Below are 14,969 nucleotides of genomic sequence, written 5' to 3' on the forward strand. Positions count from 1 at the left end.
AGGTTTGAAGCTAAAATTGAAGATGTATTGTGTAAGAGTTTGGTATCGTTTATTTTTTAAAATATTTTTTTGTTTAAAATAATATTAAAATATTTTTTTTTTATTTTTAAAAATTATTTTTCACATCAGCACATCAAAATAATTTAAAAATATAAAAAAATATTAATTTTAAAAAAATTAAAACATAAAAAAATTAATTTTTTCAAAAATACTCTTAAAATTCAAAATATTTTACCCGGTCTGTTATGCCGAACAAAATTGAGTAGAATCTAAGAATAATAAAGGTTGAAAGCGATACAAAGCCAAAGTCTAATCGTGGGCTCATTCATTTATCATGTAAAGTGTAATTATAACTCAGTCTCTATAGTTAACAAAACCAACCGATTAGCCCTTATGATCTTGAAAAACTATATACTTAATCTTTATACTCTTAAATTCATTTATAATTTAATAGTTTTTGCCCCTTTTGTGTTATTTTAAATCTACTTTGTTTTTCAATTTCTAAATAGAAAAAAAAAAGAAGATGGTGCGAAAAGACAGCATTTTTTGAAATAAAAAGCTACGAAGTTAAGCATAATTGTTTAATTACTCTTTTTTTTTTTTGTGTGATATTGGTGACATTGCAGACAAGAACAAACCTGTAACGGGCCACAAGGCTCGCAACAGCCACTCAATCATGTTCCTTCGTGAAATGACGGAATGACCCATATTCGACATGTTGTGCAAAGATTAAATTATTGAAGGCTGTGATGGGGGATTCATTGTTTATTTTCGTATAAAAAACAAAATGCTTATTGTACCTTTTCGACCATGCCAATCTCTGATGATAAAATTTCACACAGCTTGATCATCAAAACTTTGTGGCATGCATCAATGCACGTCCAAATTAATGAGATGTCCAGCTCCTTTATTCTCTCGCATATATATATATATATATAATTCACCGGAACATAAAATTTAATGGTTCGTGGGTAGATAATGCTTTTAGTTTTTATTTTATAGTTTTATTACATATTGTTTTTTATTTAGAAATATATTTAAATAATTTTTTATTTTTTATTTTTTAAATTTTATTTTTTTCATTAACACTTTCAAAAAAATTTAAAAACACAAAAATAATTTGAAACTAAGAAAAAAACTCAAAAAATATAAAAAAACATGATTGGACTGCAACGTCAAATAAGACTTCATTAGTATTTCTCTCTAATTTACTAGTGTAAAGAATTATTTTTATTGATGTCTGATTTATCATAGTCTCGTGAACTGTTATATTTAGTTAAAAACCACTAAAGTAGTAAATATTGTTTTTCAAAATATATTTTACTTTAAAATACTTTAAAATAAAATATTTTTATTTTTAATATTAACGTATAAAAAAATATATATATATATTTTTAAATCAAACACTTTTAAAAAGTCATCATAAAAAAAACTCACAGTTTATATGGTTATTAAGACTAGGAAGGAATAACCAAATTGACTTCATGAATTTACCTAAAGTGGAACTGCATATTTAAAGTCCCAGTTCCAAGTCCACCTAATTAAAAATTAATAAATCACATCTACCTACGGCAATCCTCTCGTTCCAAAAAGAAAATCCTTCAGTCCAAATAAGTTTTTAGCATGTTATTTCTTGTTTTAAAAATATTAATGAGTATTCTCATATCAATTTACATATAAATTAAAATTAGATTTTTTCCTTAACAATGTATTTTTCATATTAACCTAATGTGTTTAGATCATATTGTCAAAGTTAATCCTAACACGTCTCGTATTAAATGATTTAAGTATTCATAGACTTTGTTAATCACTACTCATCATATCTAACCTCTTTCCTAACCTAAAGATCTCTAAACAAATGGATCCAAATTTGTTCTTATATATTAGACTAGTTTTGCACATTGATCCTAAATAATAAAATAAGTAATAAACTTTAAAATTATATATTTATATTGCTAAAGAAGAAAACTGAGGAGAATTAATTAAAAACTGCAAGTGCTAGTATTTATTATTATTATTATTATAAATAAGGATCCTAACACGTCTATAACAAAATAGAAATTTATTATATTTTTAAATAACTATAATCATAAGGGATTAAGTAAGTAAATACAATTCAAAATAATCGGGAATGGGGCGGCCTCAAGAGATGCACGCACTTCGTGATTTTTTTAACAAAATTGACCTCTTCTTCAGCTGCTCCTCCGCCACATTCAAACATATATATATATATATATATAAATATATATTTTTTTCTTTTGCAATTTAAAAACCAAATAATTTAATTTTTCTAATTTTGGAGTGTCCGAAATCAAGATCCTTGAAAGGCTAGATGGAAGTATTCTATTCTTGAATTAATTTTTCTAGTCCTTGCTATGTCAAGAGCTTGGATTCCATCTACTGCCTTCCACGTGCTGATGGTTCACCAGATTCAATCTTCATTGATCACGTGACGACAGCTCCCCTATCACGCGTTTTGGGTGGGCGTCTTTATCAAATTATCCTCCACTCATAAAATCACACACGTTTACTCGTTCATGCCATCCATGTGCTACTCATGCTGGACCCCGTGACTACGTGTCGCAATCTCATCTGCCCTCGATTCCTTCGACAAACCAATCAAAAGTAGGGATAACTACGAGTCAGCATCCAACCTATTTATTCATTGACAAACCAGTCTCCAATCTTTGAAATATTGCTACTTTCTACCTTATCTTCTATGCGACTTGTCCCTTCCCATCACAAATTTTATAGTTACAAACTGATAAGGGGCGGGTTTGATATAGCAAAGATATATGGGGACTGATCTGCTGTTCAGTATATATATTGGGACTGATTTGTAGTTTTCCCTTAAAAGTAAAACACTAAAAAACAGTCAAAAAAGATCGTGAAGAGCACGTGACTTGCTAGCGATCGTGAATTAGGTAGGAGGGATTGTGTGTGCGAGAAGAACGTGACATGCATTCAAACAGTGAGTCTACTTTTTATAAATGTGGTGCAACGAGTTTGGCGTGTGTTTGTACCAGATAATGCCACGTCAATTATTTGACCAGTCTTTATGACGTGGAATTATCTTCCTCTTTTATTAGTCATTTGTGTGAGCTGTCCGTGGATTTCACGTGGGTGCTTTTTTGCCCCTGCATGCTTCCCTGCCAATATTTATTGTTTTTGTTATAATTAATTTCACGAGGGGGTATTATTTATAATACTGGTTCTTTTAAGTATGATGTGTAATCCAGCCCAAATATTTTTGGGCTAGTATACTATAAAAACTAAATTTAGACTAAGTAGAAAAAAATAAATTCATGTAATACCATGTCCATATAAAAGAAGAGATAAAACCTTATAGTTCATCCACTCTGATTTTACAACTTCATAATAGTTTAGAAAAAACAAATTTTAAGAGTTATTTTTTCTTTGATATATGAAGAGAAGAGGAGTGAAGTGGATTGACTTTGAAGGATTGAAGGTTTTTTTTTTCTTTCATGGTTTCAAGGTAAGAATCATGAATTCCTTTTATCTATAAAGATTTTGAATTGATTGAGGTATTTTTTGCGAAAGAGTTATGGTCAGTTAGGAGACAATGTGTAATTAATAGACTATCATAGTTAAATATACGAGAGAATTTAATTGATTATATATCTGTGAATAGATTATTTGAGCTGAGATTTTGGACTCTGGTTGTTTAAGTAAGAAAGTTAAGTAAATTTTTCCACGCTCTATTATTTTTAAACAAAATAAATAGTTTTTGATTGTATATTTTTTCTCTACTACGTACATATATTACATCTTTAAAATAAGATCATGAACTTGCTATGATCAAATTGATTTGTTTATATACGATGCTTGTGAATGCATGGTATAGAATTTTTACAATAATATTTTATAAACCGATTTATGAGAGAAAGTATTTTGGAATGAATTTGTAAATGGCCGTATAATGGCTCTCATTGACTCCTAATGAAGTAATAATCTTTGGTGGGTATGGTTGTCGACACTAAAAATAATTTTAATGGCCCACCAACGAGTTATAATAATTAACAATGGTTCTTGTTAAAAGTTACAATCACAGTTTTGAAACTCGGCCCGGCCCGACGGGTCAACCACGGACTCGGACGATCCGGGGCTGGAACCGGACCGGGTTGATGAAAAAATAAGAAAAGTTATGACCCAGTGTGACCCGGCAAAACCTGGTTGCAACCCGTTGACTTTTTTTTTTACTAAAACGATATTGCCGTTTTGATTTTTAAAAAAATAAAGATTGACTCGACCGACCCGGTCAAAACCCGGAACCCGGGCCTTGGACCAGGCCGGGTTTAAAAACTGTGGTTATAATAGTTGGTTAGGAATAATCAATTTATAATCTAGTCACAAGTATAATATGACTGGAACAATTTGATATGAGAGTATGAACATGTTTATAAAATTTAATGCCAAGTAATAACATCTATAGATGACTTGTTTTATAGTATATTTTTTTAGCTTTGAAATATTAACATGTTTTTGAATTATTGAATTTTCATTGAAAACCAAGATTCAGCATGAAGTTCTCCAACTTCATACTACTTTCCTCTTCTCATATTAATTTTATATCCCTTGCTCGATAAAACGATCAATATTCTTTTATTTTTTAATTAAAAAATAGAATGTATTCAATTCATATGTATACTTTGAAATAACATGGCATATTTATGAAGAAGAGAAAGCGCTTAGAAATATTGTCCTCGAATTTGAATTTTCGATTATAAGTAAACACTATCCCCACCGATAGAATCAAATATTTGATACAAAACCAAATTCACATCCATGATAATTTTGAATTTTTTCTAAGAGGAAAGAAAACATAATTATACAAAAAACTAAAAAGAAATGCTCTTTCTCGGTAGAAATGGCAATTTGGAAATTATCTGTGAGATTTTGGCTCTTGTAGAAATCGTGAATTTGTAACAATGTGTGGGGATTTGGCTTTTTTTTTTCCGGGATTTTGGCTATTTAGCTTTTGCAGAAATGATATGAAGAAATGGAAAAACCGATGAGGATTTGGTCACTATGGCCGTGGGATTTTGACTCGCTACAGATGAAGATTTGGAAATGATGTGGGGTCCAAGGCTAACACCTTTAAAGCGCTTGCTTGAAGATGCTGCCCAGGATAACTTGCTGCCTGCATGTTTGGGAACGTGATCCAACCTGCGTTCCTAAAAAATGGTGTTGGGTTTGGAGATAATGGTGTAGACTCTGTGTGTGCTCTTTGGTTAGGTTTGGAGATAATGGTGTTGGGTTTTGTGGAGTTGCACAGATTTTGTGATTCCACACCGTGGAGATGTCAATGTGCAAATTGTGTGAGAGATCTGGAATTTGCAGAGCTTAGGTGCTGAAATTCTGAGATGGAAAGAAGATTTCGTGGGGGATTGAGTTACGTGATTGCTGAGATTTCTAGACTGTGTGTGGGAAGATTGAGTTTCGACGGTGAAATAGCAGCTACATTTTTGGATTTCGCACACTCTCAGGCTGAAAATCAGACTGTGGAGAGTTGTCTTGGAATCTTAATCAGGTTTGAGATTTCTGCAATGATACTTCACTCATAAATTTTAGCAAGGAGATTTCACGGGCATGAATCATCTATAGACTTGTTTCCTTGCATATTTCCTTCTCTTTTGAAATTTCACTTATGATTGCCTTGACAGAAATTGAAGCCCAATAATACTGTTGTTGAAGAAAAAAAAAAGTTAATGCCCAGTCTGCCTCATCATACTCAAATCATTCTTGTCCCTGGCTGGCATCCCACCCCCTACTATGTCGTCTACACAGCTCTATCCACTAGGTCTTGTCTCTTTACCATATGGTATTAAAAATTAAAACATTACTACCGAGAGAAGAAGAAGAGCATCAACAACTTCAATAATAATATATAAATTATTATTATTATTTAATATATGTCTACCTCCTAGAAAAGGTCTAAGCTTCGAGCCTCTCCTATCTTGTTGTTGTTATTATTATAATAATAATAAAAAAAACAACTTGATTCATTATTTAACCATAAAATATACATATTTTAATATGTGATTTTATCTTTTGGTTTTTATTATGTAGTATTTTACTTTCGTATAAATACTCATACAATCTACCTTTTTATATTTTTCTTAACATATAAATAAAAATGGAAATGGCTAATTTTTCAATAAAACATTTTACAATGAAATAATTATTTTTTATGGTTTTTTTTTTCAAAACAAACACATCTCCATTTTTTAATTAATTTCAATCGATGTTAATATATTAATATTTTTTGTTGTTGTTTTATTTTTAACTAACATGTCTTTATTTATTTTCTCTTATTGTATTTATATACCACTTTTGTTGTAAATTTGTTTTTCACCTTTATGCTATATATAATCAAGAATTCAGATAAATAACCAATATTTTTGCCACACGCAGATAATTTTTCGTTAAAATAACCAATGTTTTATATTGACTACTTATTTAACCAATCTAATTATATACTTCTAATAGACTGAATGTCTTATTACGTATAACAACAATATTTACAAGAAAACGAGCTCAGCTCACATGAAGCAGTGGAGGGTTGAATTTTTGAGGACCCACGAGGAAAAGTCAAAGCATTAAGCACCGCTAGCCCCGCTCGTTCTATGTTTTTTCTTCCTCTAATCGTGTGGCCTTCATTCAAGAAAAAGAATGCAAGGTTGGCATCGCCGGCACGATGTTGAATTATGGAACATCCCTTTGATTCCCGACAGTGCAACACGGTTCCACCGTCGCAATCAAATACATCAATGGCCAAATTGTTTGGCAGCATGATTTCCGTGCATGGCATCTTTTCCTCCACAAATATAATCACGTCGACTAGAAAATTGAAACATGAAACACCAAATCAGATTCAGATTTGTTCATTGATCGGGCTACTTGACAGTCCAGGTTAGACCCAGCCCAGGAACAAGTATAATTTAAAATTAACAGACCCAGCCCAGGAACAAGTATAATTAGACTTTATACAGATAACTTTAAAAGATTAAGGTCCATTTGGTTTTGGCGTTTGCGGTTCATCTTCCTAGAAGGCATGGGGGAATCTCTTTGAAAAAAGGTTAAAAGGAGAAGCTAGTCATACAACCCCGGTTTCTAAAAAGAAATCCGATGGATTGGACCTGCAGAGAACAAATCCATTTAGAAAAGAGAGACACGTGATTCGTCAATCGAAACTACGATTAAGCAAAAATTTGAATTTTTCTTCTTGCTTGTTCGAGGGTGATTAGATTGTGGCTGATTAGATTGTTTTGATGTGTTGAATGTGAAAAATAAAATTTAAAAAATAAATAAATAAATAAATAAATTATTTTAATATATTTTTAAGTTAAAAATATTTTAAAAAACAATCGCAAAAGTCTTTTTTTTTGTGTAGTGGTATTGGTTTTTTTAATATTTACCAAGAGATTACAGGTTTGATTTTTAGCAAATGTTAGAAATTATCAATTATTATAATACTGATGTACTTACCTTGTTTATTAATAATGAGAAAATTATTTAACCTTTATATAATATGAGATATAAATGCCTAAATGATTACAAGTTTTAATTTTACAATGTTCATTCTAACTAATTAAATTATAATTAAATACATATTAGATGTTTTTGTGCAAATCTCAAATTTAAAAATGTTTTATTTTAAAAAATATAAAATTATTTTTAAAAGCATTAAAAAATTAAAAATTAAAATTGAGATTTTTCTCTAAGCACAAAATCTTTATGCCATGGCAGATAATTGTGCTACCCTCTTCTCTCCAATACCAATTATCTTTACTCACTTAAAAAGAAAAGAAAGACCTTTTTTATATATATAAAAAGAAAACTTGTTAAAGAAGGTCTATATTCTTTTTGAAATTCATGCACTCGTTATCATTAGTACGCAAACAACTCTCACTACTCTCACTTATGAGGATTCAAGCCTCAAAGCATTAGTGATCGGTGATTGGATAGCATATGAAATTGCTTAAAATAAAAAAATATTACTTTTAATTGTGGATTAGTTTGATTAAAATATATGTTTACTTAAGACTATGATTGAAACTGTTGTTTAACCAAAAACATGTCAAAATATGTTTGGTTAAAACTGTGATTGAAATTGATATTGTAAATAAAATGATGAAAAAACACGAATTAATTTCTTTTGTAATTACATTGATGTGCATTGTATTATTAATACATTGGAAATACAACCACTGTAAAAAAACATTGATTTTATTGTTCTATTAAACTAGTTGCAGTATCATCACGAACACAATTCATATGTGAAGACCTCTGATTTCCATGAGCTTATGAACGTGGAACCATATCGGTTAAAATCCACATGAACAAAATTGAGATGGCAATCAAACTCATTAAATGCCACATCTTGCCGCGACTTCCTTTATATTTTGTGTTTTGTATGGAAACACAAACATATTCTACAAAATTCTTCACATTTTTCCACATTCCAAACGTATGTTCTATTACACAACATATTAAAGAATAAACATTATTAAATATTTCTTCCTGACTTTGTGATTGACCTCGCTAATGAAATTCTAGAAAATGATATCTCTCACCTCCATGTGGCCTTAAAAAACTATACTCATTTGGATATTCCGAGTCAATAATCTAGTATTTCCCTATAATAACAAATTGTTTCTTTATAGCTTATTCCCTATCACTTATTGAAAAATTAACTTATCTAAATCTAATAACATTTACTTTTTTCTTCCTCAATACATTTCGGTGGCTTTAGAAATCTGATATTAGGGTTATCAATTGTCTTAGAAAAAATTCTCGTATCACATGCACTACCTTCCCATCTAACCCAGAAAAATATAAATTGCACGTCAAAGTTGCATGTCGCCATTACATTTTGCATCGGTACACATTTTCTACCACTATATGATATTTGATTTTCTACCGATACACATACACAAACATATGTGCCATCGATAGCTTCAATACAATTCTACATGAAAAACAAGAAGCAACAAACATCACTTTAAATATAACAAGCTGGAATTTATACCAAATACTAATCAACATTATTTATGCATAAAACTACATTACAATTACTTTGAAATGAGGTATATATCGTGGATTCATGGTGATTTCTCATGGTGTGTTTGAAAATTTCAGGTCTCGTGACTTGATGATTTCTACTGCTAACAAACACATTGATCACAACACTTTATTAAAATATTTACTAACTGTTTCATCGGAATGTTGAAATCTCTCTTGAACTTTTCTATATGAAGCACCTAACGCTAATGTATAACGAAACATGTGAACTTTCTCAATAACACTCATCCTTCTTGATGGTTTTAATCCATATTGGGTTTATAAATAAAAGCAAAGACTTTGAAATTTCATTGCATCCATCCTAAACATATTAATACAACGTTTCCAATGGCCGTGTAAAATTTTGTTCAACCATCGCATTTCTATATTGTAAGAAACAATACAAGGTTAGCTTATCAAGATTTATTGATGTAAATGACAATGATTTGTTAGAATAGAAAAGAAGTAGAGAAAGGAAAGCAGATCTAATGGAAAGATATTAGGGATCTTGGAAGAAGATAAGGGTAATTTTTGCCCTTTAAGAGTTTGCTCACTCATTTTTACAGTAAAAAATCTCTGTTTGCAGAGAACAAAATGAGGCGTGACCTCGGGTTTTCAATCTTATAATAATAAAAAAGCAAAGTAGCAAGGTAAGTAGAACTATAGATCACTCAAGGATACACAAAAGAAGACAAGGCCAATTGGAAAGATGATGAAGGTGTTTTGGTTAGTCAATAAAACAACAATTCTTTTCTCTTTTCTGTCAAAAGTTCTCGATAAAGAGAGATGAATTAACTAAGGTTGCAAATCAGCAAAGGTAAATAAGAAATGCTTCTCATGAACTCGTGGTTGGACCGCCAATTTCAATTGGTCTCACATTCTGAAATTATGGTTTAAATGGTAACCAAACACTTTATTTCTGTGGTCTGTTCTAAAAAAAACTGCTACCACAAAAACAAATACCTTTTAAGTCAACACGAGAGGATCTATGTCATGGATTCCAATACTAAATCGATGATACAAAAAAAGTTATAGAGCAGTTCAGTTGGGGCGCCCAATCGGACCGCTTTGCTTAGCCAACCTAAGTAGCCTCTCTCTAAGCCACTGCATCGACCTAATAGCACAAAAATTCCTTGCCCGGACACACATTATAACACAATATTACAAACTCTAAAAAGTCATAACAATGTTTTACACCATCTACTGGTGTTATGTAGTGCCCACCATCCATTGGTGTTATGTGACGTGCACCTAATTCTCCATTGCAGCGTTTGATCTCTTGAAATTATCAGTGGAGTGCCGACCTTTCTCATCAATGGATATTAATTGCCTACCTGTTCCATTAATAATAAAAGCAAATGTAATTACAACACCTACCTTATTTAGTATGACGCTACACTCAACTACTCATTTTACGGGTTACAAGCATGAAAAATAAAATTTTCTCCTCTATTCCTTTGTCAGATAAACCACGTGACCTTAGTGCCTAAAAATCTAAATATCCAAGGTCACCCATACAAGAGAAGATGGCACACAAGATCACACCTCTACTATGCATATTTTTTCTATACTAGATACACTTTTCCTCTCCGATATAAACTCTACTTCTCCTTTTATTACTATGCATTATTCTCCTTTTACATCTATTAGCTTAAATATTAAAAAAAAAATATTTTAATAAAAAATTTATTTGTGTAGAGAAGCTAAAAGTAACTAGATATAATGTAAAATTTTTAGAGCTTTATCACAAACCTTCTTAAATTAGGAGATAGCTAATATCGCATGCGCTTAAAACGTGCCAAACTATGGCTTAATCATCTATACGTTGCACGTGCTGATCGTGCCTCTAGATTTAGACTACTTGTAATGTTGTGACTTTGGAGAGAGGGAGGTCAGTTAATTTATTTATTTTATTGTAATCAGGTAAGTTTTCTATTTTTAAAGTATGTTTTATTTTTAAAAAAATTAAATTGATATTTATTTTAAATTTTTTTGATGGTTTTGGTGTATGAGTGTTAAAAATAAAAAAAAAAATATTTTAATATATTTTTAAATAAAAATCATTTAAAAAAAATATCTTGCATCATGATCATCACAGGTAAAAAAAAATAAAAAAGGCCGGGGCCGTTCTAAAATTAATGGTGAAACAGAGGTCACATGACGGTGGAGGCCTAAATATTTTAGTGCACGGTAACATAAAAAGAAGAAGAAGGTGGTTCGGGTGCCCCATTGTCGGAGCCCACGGTGAAAGGCCTAATATATTATGCACCACGGGCTTGATTTCCTTTTCTGTATTCATATGGTCTTCATTCATCAAGAGAAATAAAAAAGGGTAGGCCGGCACCACCGGCTTGATCTTCAATTCCGGGAACATTCGTTTGATTCCCATTGCTAGTGCAACACGGTTTCACCGTCGCAGTGAAGCACAACATCAATTCTCAAAACTCAGCATCATTCTTTTCAAACATGGCACCTTCCATCAGCAAATATATATAACCACCATCGTTAGAATGAAAGGATGAAAGACCTCAAGAAGCTGATCTTAATTATTTAAAACCTAATATCAAGATCGAACATATTAGTTCATTCTCATCAACATTTAAAATAAAAGATCCCTTTTCTAATTTTGGGAAATTAAAAAAAAAAAGCAATTGAAGGTTTTTCTTGTTTATTTTTATTTTGAAATCACAGGTATGTCACATGATTCTGAAGAAAGCTCCCATGGATACTACGTTATCATTTTTGCAGCAAGATTCAAGCTCCAGGAATACTCTTACCTCCCTGAGATTCAAGCACCGGGAATACTCTTACCTCCCTGAGATTCAAGGATTCAAGCTCCAGGAATACTCTTACCTCCCAGAGATTCAAGCACCGGGAGCATTAGACGGCCGGGGTCCTCAAAACAGTGAAGGCAATTGGTGGACATAAGCCTCTCTATGTTAAGATCTTAAATCAATTAAGGACAAGAATTAGTGAAAGCTATTGAGCATCTCAGTAGTTTGCATTCAGTGGCTGTGAGGCACTTACGTGTCTATTACCCCATCGGAATTCAGGCAGGCTGAGGCAGTCAGCATGGGAGGACCCATCTTCATGAACAGGGATCCTTGAATAATTGACGCCCTACCTTCCAAGGATATATATAGCAGACCATGATAGCTGGTGATCGGTATTTTTATTGGAAGTTAGCTAGCAAGTATCATTCCTTGTCAGAACGCGCCTCCTAACCATTGCCATTCCATTATTCCATAGGTGGACGCACGTGTTGATCGTGCCTAAAGTGCCTTCAATTCTTGACTTCTCATGCCCTGGGAACCAATGTTCAGAGCAATGGAAGTGACGATGACCAATTCTGTTCTCATGCTTGCGGGTTAGTTGAATTCCCCCATAGGCAATTAACGAATCACATTATTAAATAAATTAGATTTTTTTTTACCAGCATTATATATATCTTTGTGTCTGGAGATATTTTGTGTGACGTGCTTGAATCACCCAAAAATTAAAATTCATAAAAGGTATATATATAATCGACTTCTTTAAGAAAATCATCAGGTATTTTTTATGAGCAAAACATTTCTTACCATATTCAAGAAGTCCTTGCCTCTGTCAAGAATTTTTTGTGGTCCGGTGATATGTGTTTTCTTGCATTTTGTGCAGGTTGCGGATTCCATTTATGCTTTCAGCATGGAAATTTAGTCCCGCGTATTTGAAAAGCTGAAGAATAGCCCCTAAAGTTCTGTTCTAGTGGCAATCATGTTTTTGTTTGTGCTGTGACATTAGACTATCCTACTAACTACAGAACTTAAGATCTGCAGCTAATTTGCAAAAGGAAAGCATTTTGAACTACCTGTTTTTATATGGAATGTAAGAGAGTGACAATAAGATTTTAGCGAAGACTGAGAACGTGTAATATTATTGTGTGAATTTGGACAAAATATGAGCTGTCAATTGGATGTAAAACCGTCCAAAAGAACACATAACCAAACAAGGAGACAGGATATAACAATTTTATTAAGAAAAAGAAAATCTGCAAAATAGTAAAGAGAACCCAATCTGTCTTCTCTCTTGCTCTCTTTGATATGAGGATTCGTAAAAATGGGGAGTTCTCTCCACTCATGTTCCTGGAAAGTACATTGGGACCCCACCAAACAGTTCCAAAAACCATTTGCCAACTAAACCAGTCTCCGTGGGACGTGATTCCATTCTCTAAAGAGATTTGTTCACCTTCTCTTCACCAGGTTAATCTGAGTTCTCTCCTCTCTTTCCACACTTAATTTTAGCTTGATCAATTTAACTCTATCCATCAATTAATCATTTCCATACCTACATTTTCTCTATGTATATCTTTCTAGGGTTTTGAAGGGTGCCGCTGTCTTGTTTCATTAAGCGTATTTTCTTTCTTGGTTTTGTCGTGTGTTGGCCTGTAAATGGCAGATTAGGTTAATATTATGTACCTTTCTCAATATTTATTTTATCATCCTTTGGTTCGCTACTTAATGCTGTTTTGGTTTTATTTATACTTTTTTCTTTTTAGTTTGGAGAAGGAGATCATCGTTGTTTTAGTGGGAAGGAAAGCTTCGGGAAATCTACTGGCGCCGTTCAAAGGTAATTTAATTTATATACACACACACCATTTTTTATGGTACTTTTTATTGGATTTAATTACATGGCACTGCTATTTGTCGAGTATATATTAAGGTTTTTTAAGCACTCTATATACATTTTTTAAAAATATTGTTGGAAAGTTGCATGGAGTTTTTTAAATGATGTTAATATCCTATAAATAATTACTAACAATTATTTATAACATGGAAAGAAGCCCGGAGAAAAAAGGGTTCAACACTAATGAAGAAATGAAAGGAGAGAACGAGCTCAAAATCAAGAGAGGGGTAAAGATACTGCACTTCGACAAGGCTAAAGGAAAGGAATTTCTTTGCATAAATGAGTGCAAAGATGCACAGTCAATATGTGACCATCACTTGAACTTAGTAAAACCTCATAAGAGAAGTAGTGGTTCCGGTTGCCTGGGTGTTACAGACCCGTCTATCAAGAAACCTGCAACTAGGGCACTCAAAGGTCAGACAAGGGCTACAAATAAAGGGCACTTTCCGAGTTCAAATGCAAACCAGTATTACTATTATTCTGGGTTCGGGCCGTTGCGAGGTAGAAGAAGGGAAAGGGGAGAAAGTACTGATGTCAGAGAAACTTCCGTTCCAGTAACTGTTAATGGTGTTGCTCAAAATACAACGCCATCTCCTATACCAATAATTTATATTGATGATGGTTCTGAAGAGCGTGATAGTGATCACTGAGTGCCGAAGAGAGAAATGTAGTGAATGCTAGGTCCATCGAGTCTTCAAATTCTTTGCACAACAAATTAAGTAGTGAAGGACCAATTTTCTTCTGCGTTTATAATGTTTTAATTCTTTGATAGACATCATGATTTGTGTTAAGATGAGAATTTTCTCTAGAGCATGAAATTAAACAATTGCACATGCATGTTGTTGAGAGAAATTGTTCTGCAATATTCGAGAGTACTGTGCAATTTATATATTAATCGTGTATTATTTTATTTACACATACCTATTGTTTCTGCTACTTATTTAAGTTTAAGTTATATGAATTTTATTTTCACCCAATAAAAAGGAATATATGTAATGAAAATTAAAGATGATTAAAATACTAATAATAGTAAAATAACACTAACAAAAAAAAACTCTTTATTTTATTTAGATTCTATTTCTTGGATTATAGAAGATGAAAAATCAAAATATCTTTATATTTATATAGAGTTTTTTTATTCAATTGTAAGTTTCATAATTTGTTTTTCACCCTCTAATTTTTCTATATGTTTTAAAAAATTATATTTTCAGTTTTAATTTAATTTT

General features: G+C 31.9%; 3 long non-coding RNA genes across 3 annotated transcripts; 2 read left to right on the top strand and 1 right to left on the bottom strand.

Annotated features, from left to right (window-relative positions):
• Positions 1-3,212: 3,212 nt before the first annotated feature.
• On the top strand, positions 3,213-5,930 carry LOC112324088 (uncharacterized). The gene is made up of 2 exons (XR_002977757.2): positions 3,213-3,496; positions 4,997-5,930. It is a non-coding gene; the product is annotated as an uncharacterized LOC112324088 (long non-coding RNA).
• A 5,179-nt stretch (positions 5,931-11,109) lies between these two features.
• LOC112323983 (uncharacterized) lies at positions 11,110-12,262 on the bottom strand. Its single transcript, XR_002977499.2, has 2 exons — positions 12,112-12,262; positions 11,110-12,030 (listed from the first exon to the last, which is right to left on the bottom strand). It is a non-coding gene; the product is annotated as an uncharacterized LOC112323983 (long non-coding RNA).
• Positions 12,188-14,587, top strand: LOC127904258 (uncharacterized). The gene is made up of 3 exons (XR_008057244.1): positions 12,188-12,451; positions 12,739-13,686; positions 13,898-14,587. It is a non-coding gene; the product is annotated as an uncharacterized LOC127904258 (long non-coding RNA).
• Positions 14,588-14,969: the final 382 nt, after the last annotated feature.

The sequence above is a fragment of the Populus trichocarpa genome, chromosome 14, assembly GCF_000002775.5.
Source record: "Populus trichocarpa isolate Nisqually-1 chromosome 14, P.trichocarpa_v4.1, whole genome shotgun sequence".
Taxonomy (NCBI): Eukaryota; Viridiplantae; Streptophyta; class Magnoliopsida; order Malpighiales; family Salicaceae; genus Populus; species Populus trichocarpa.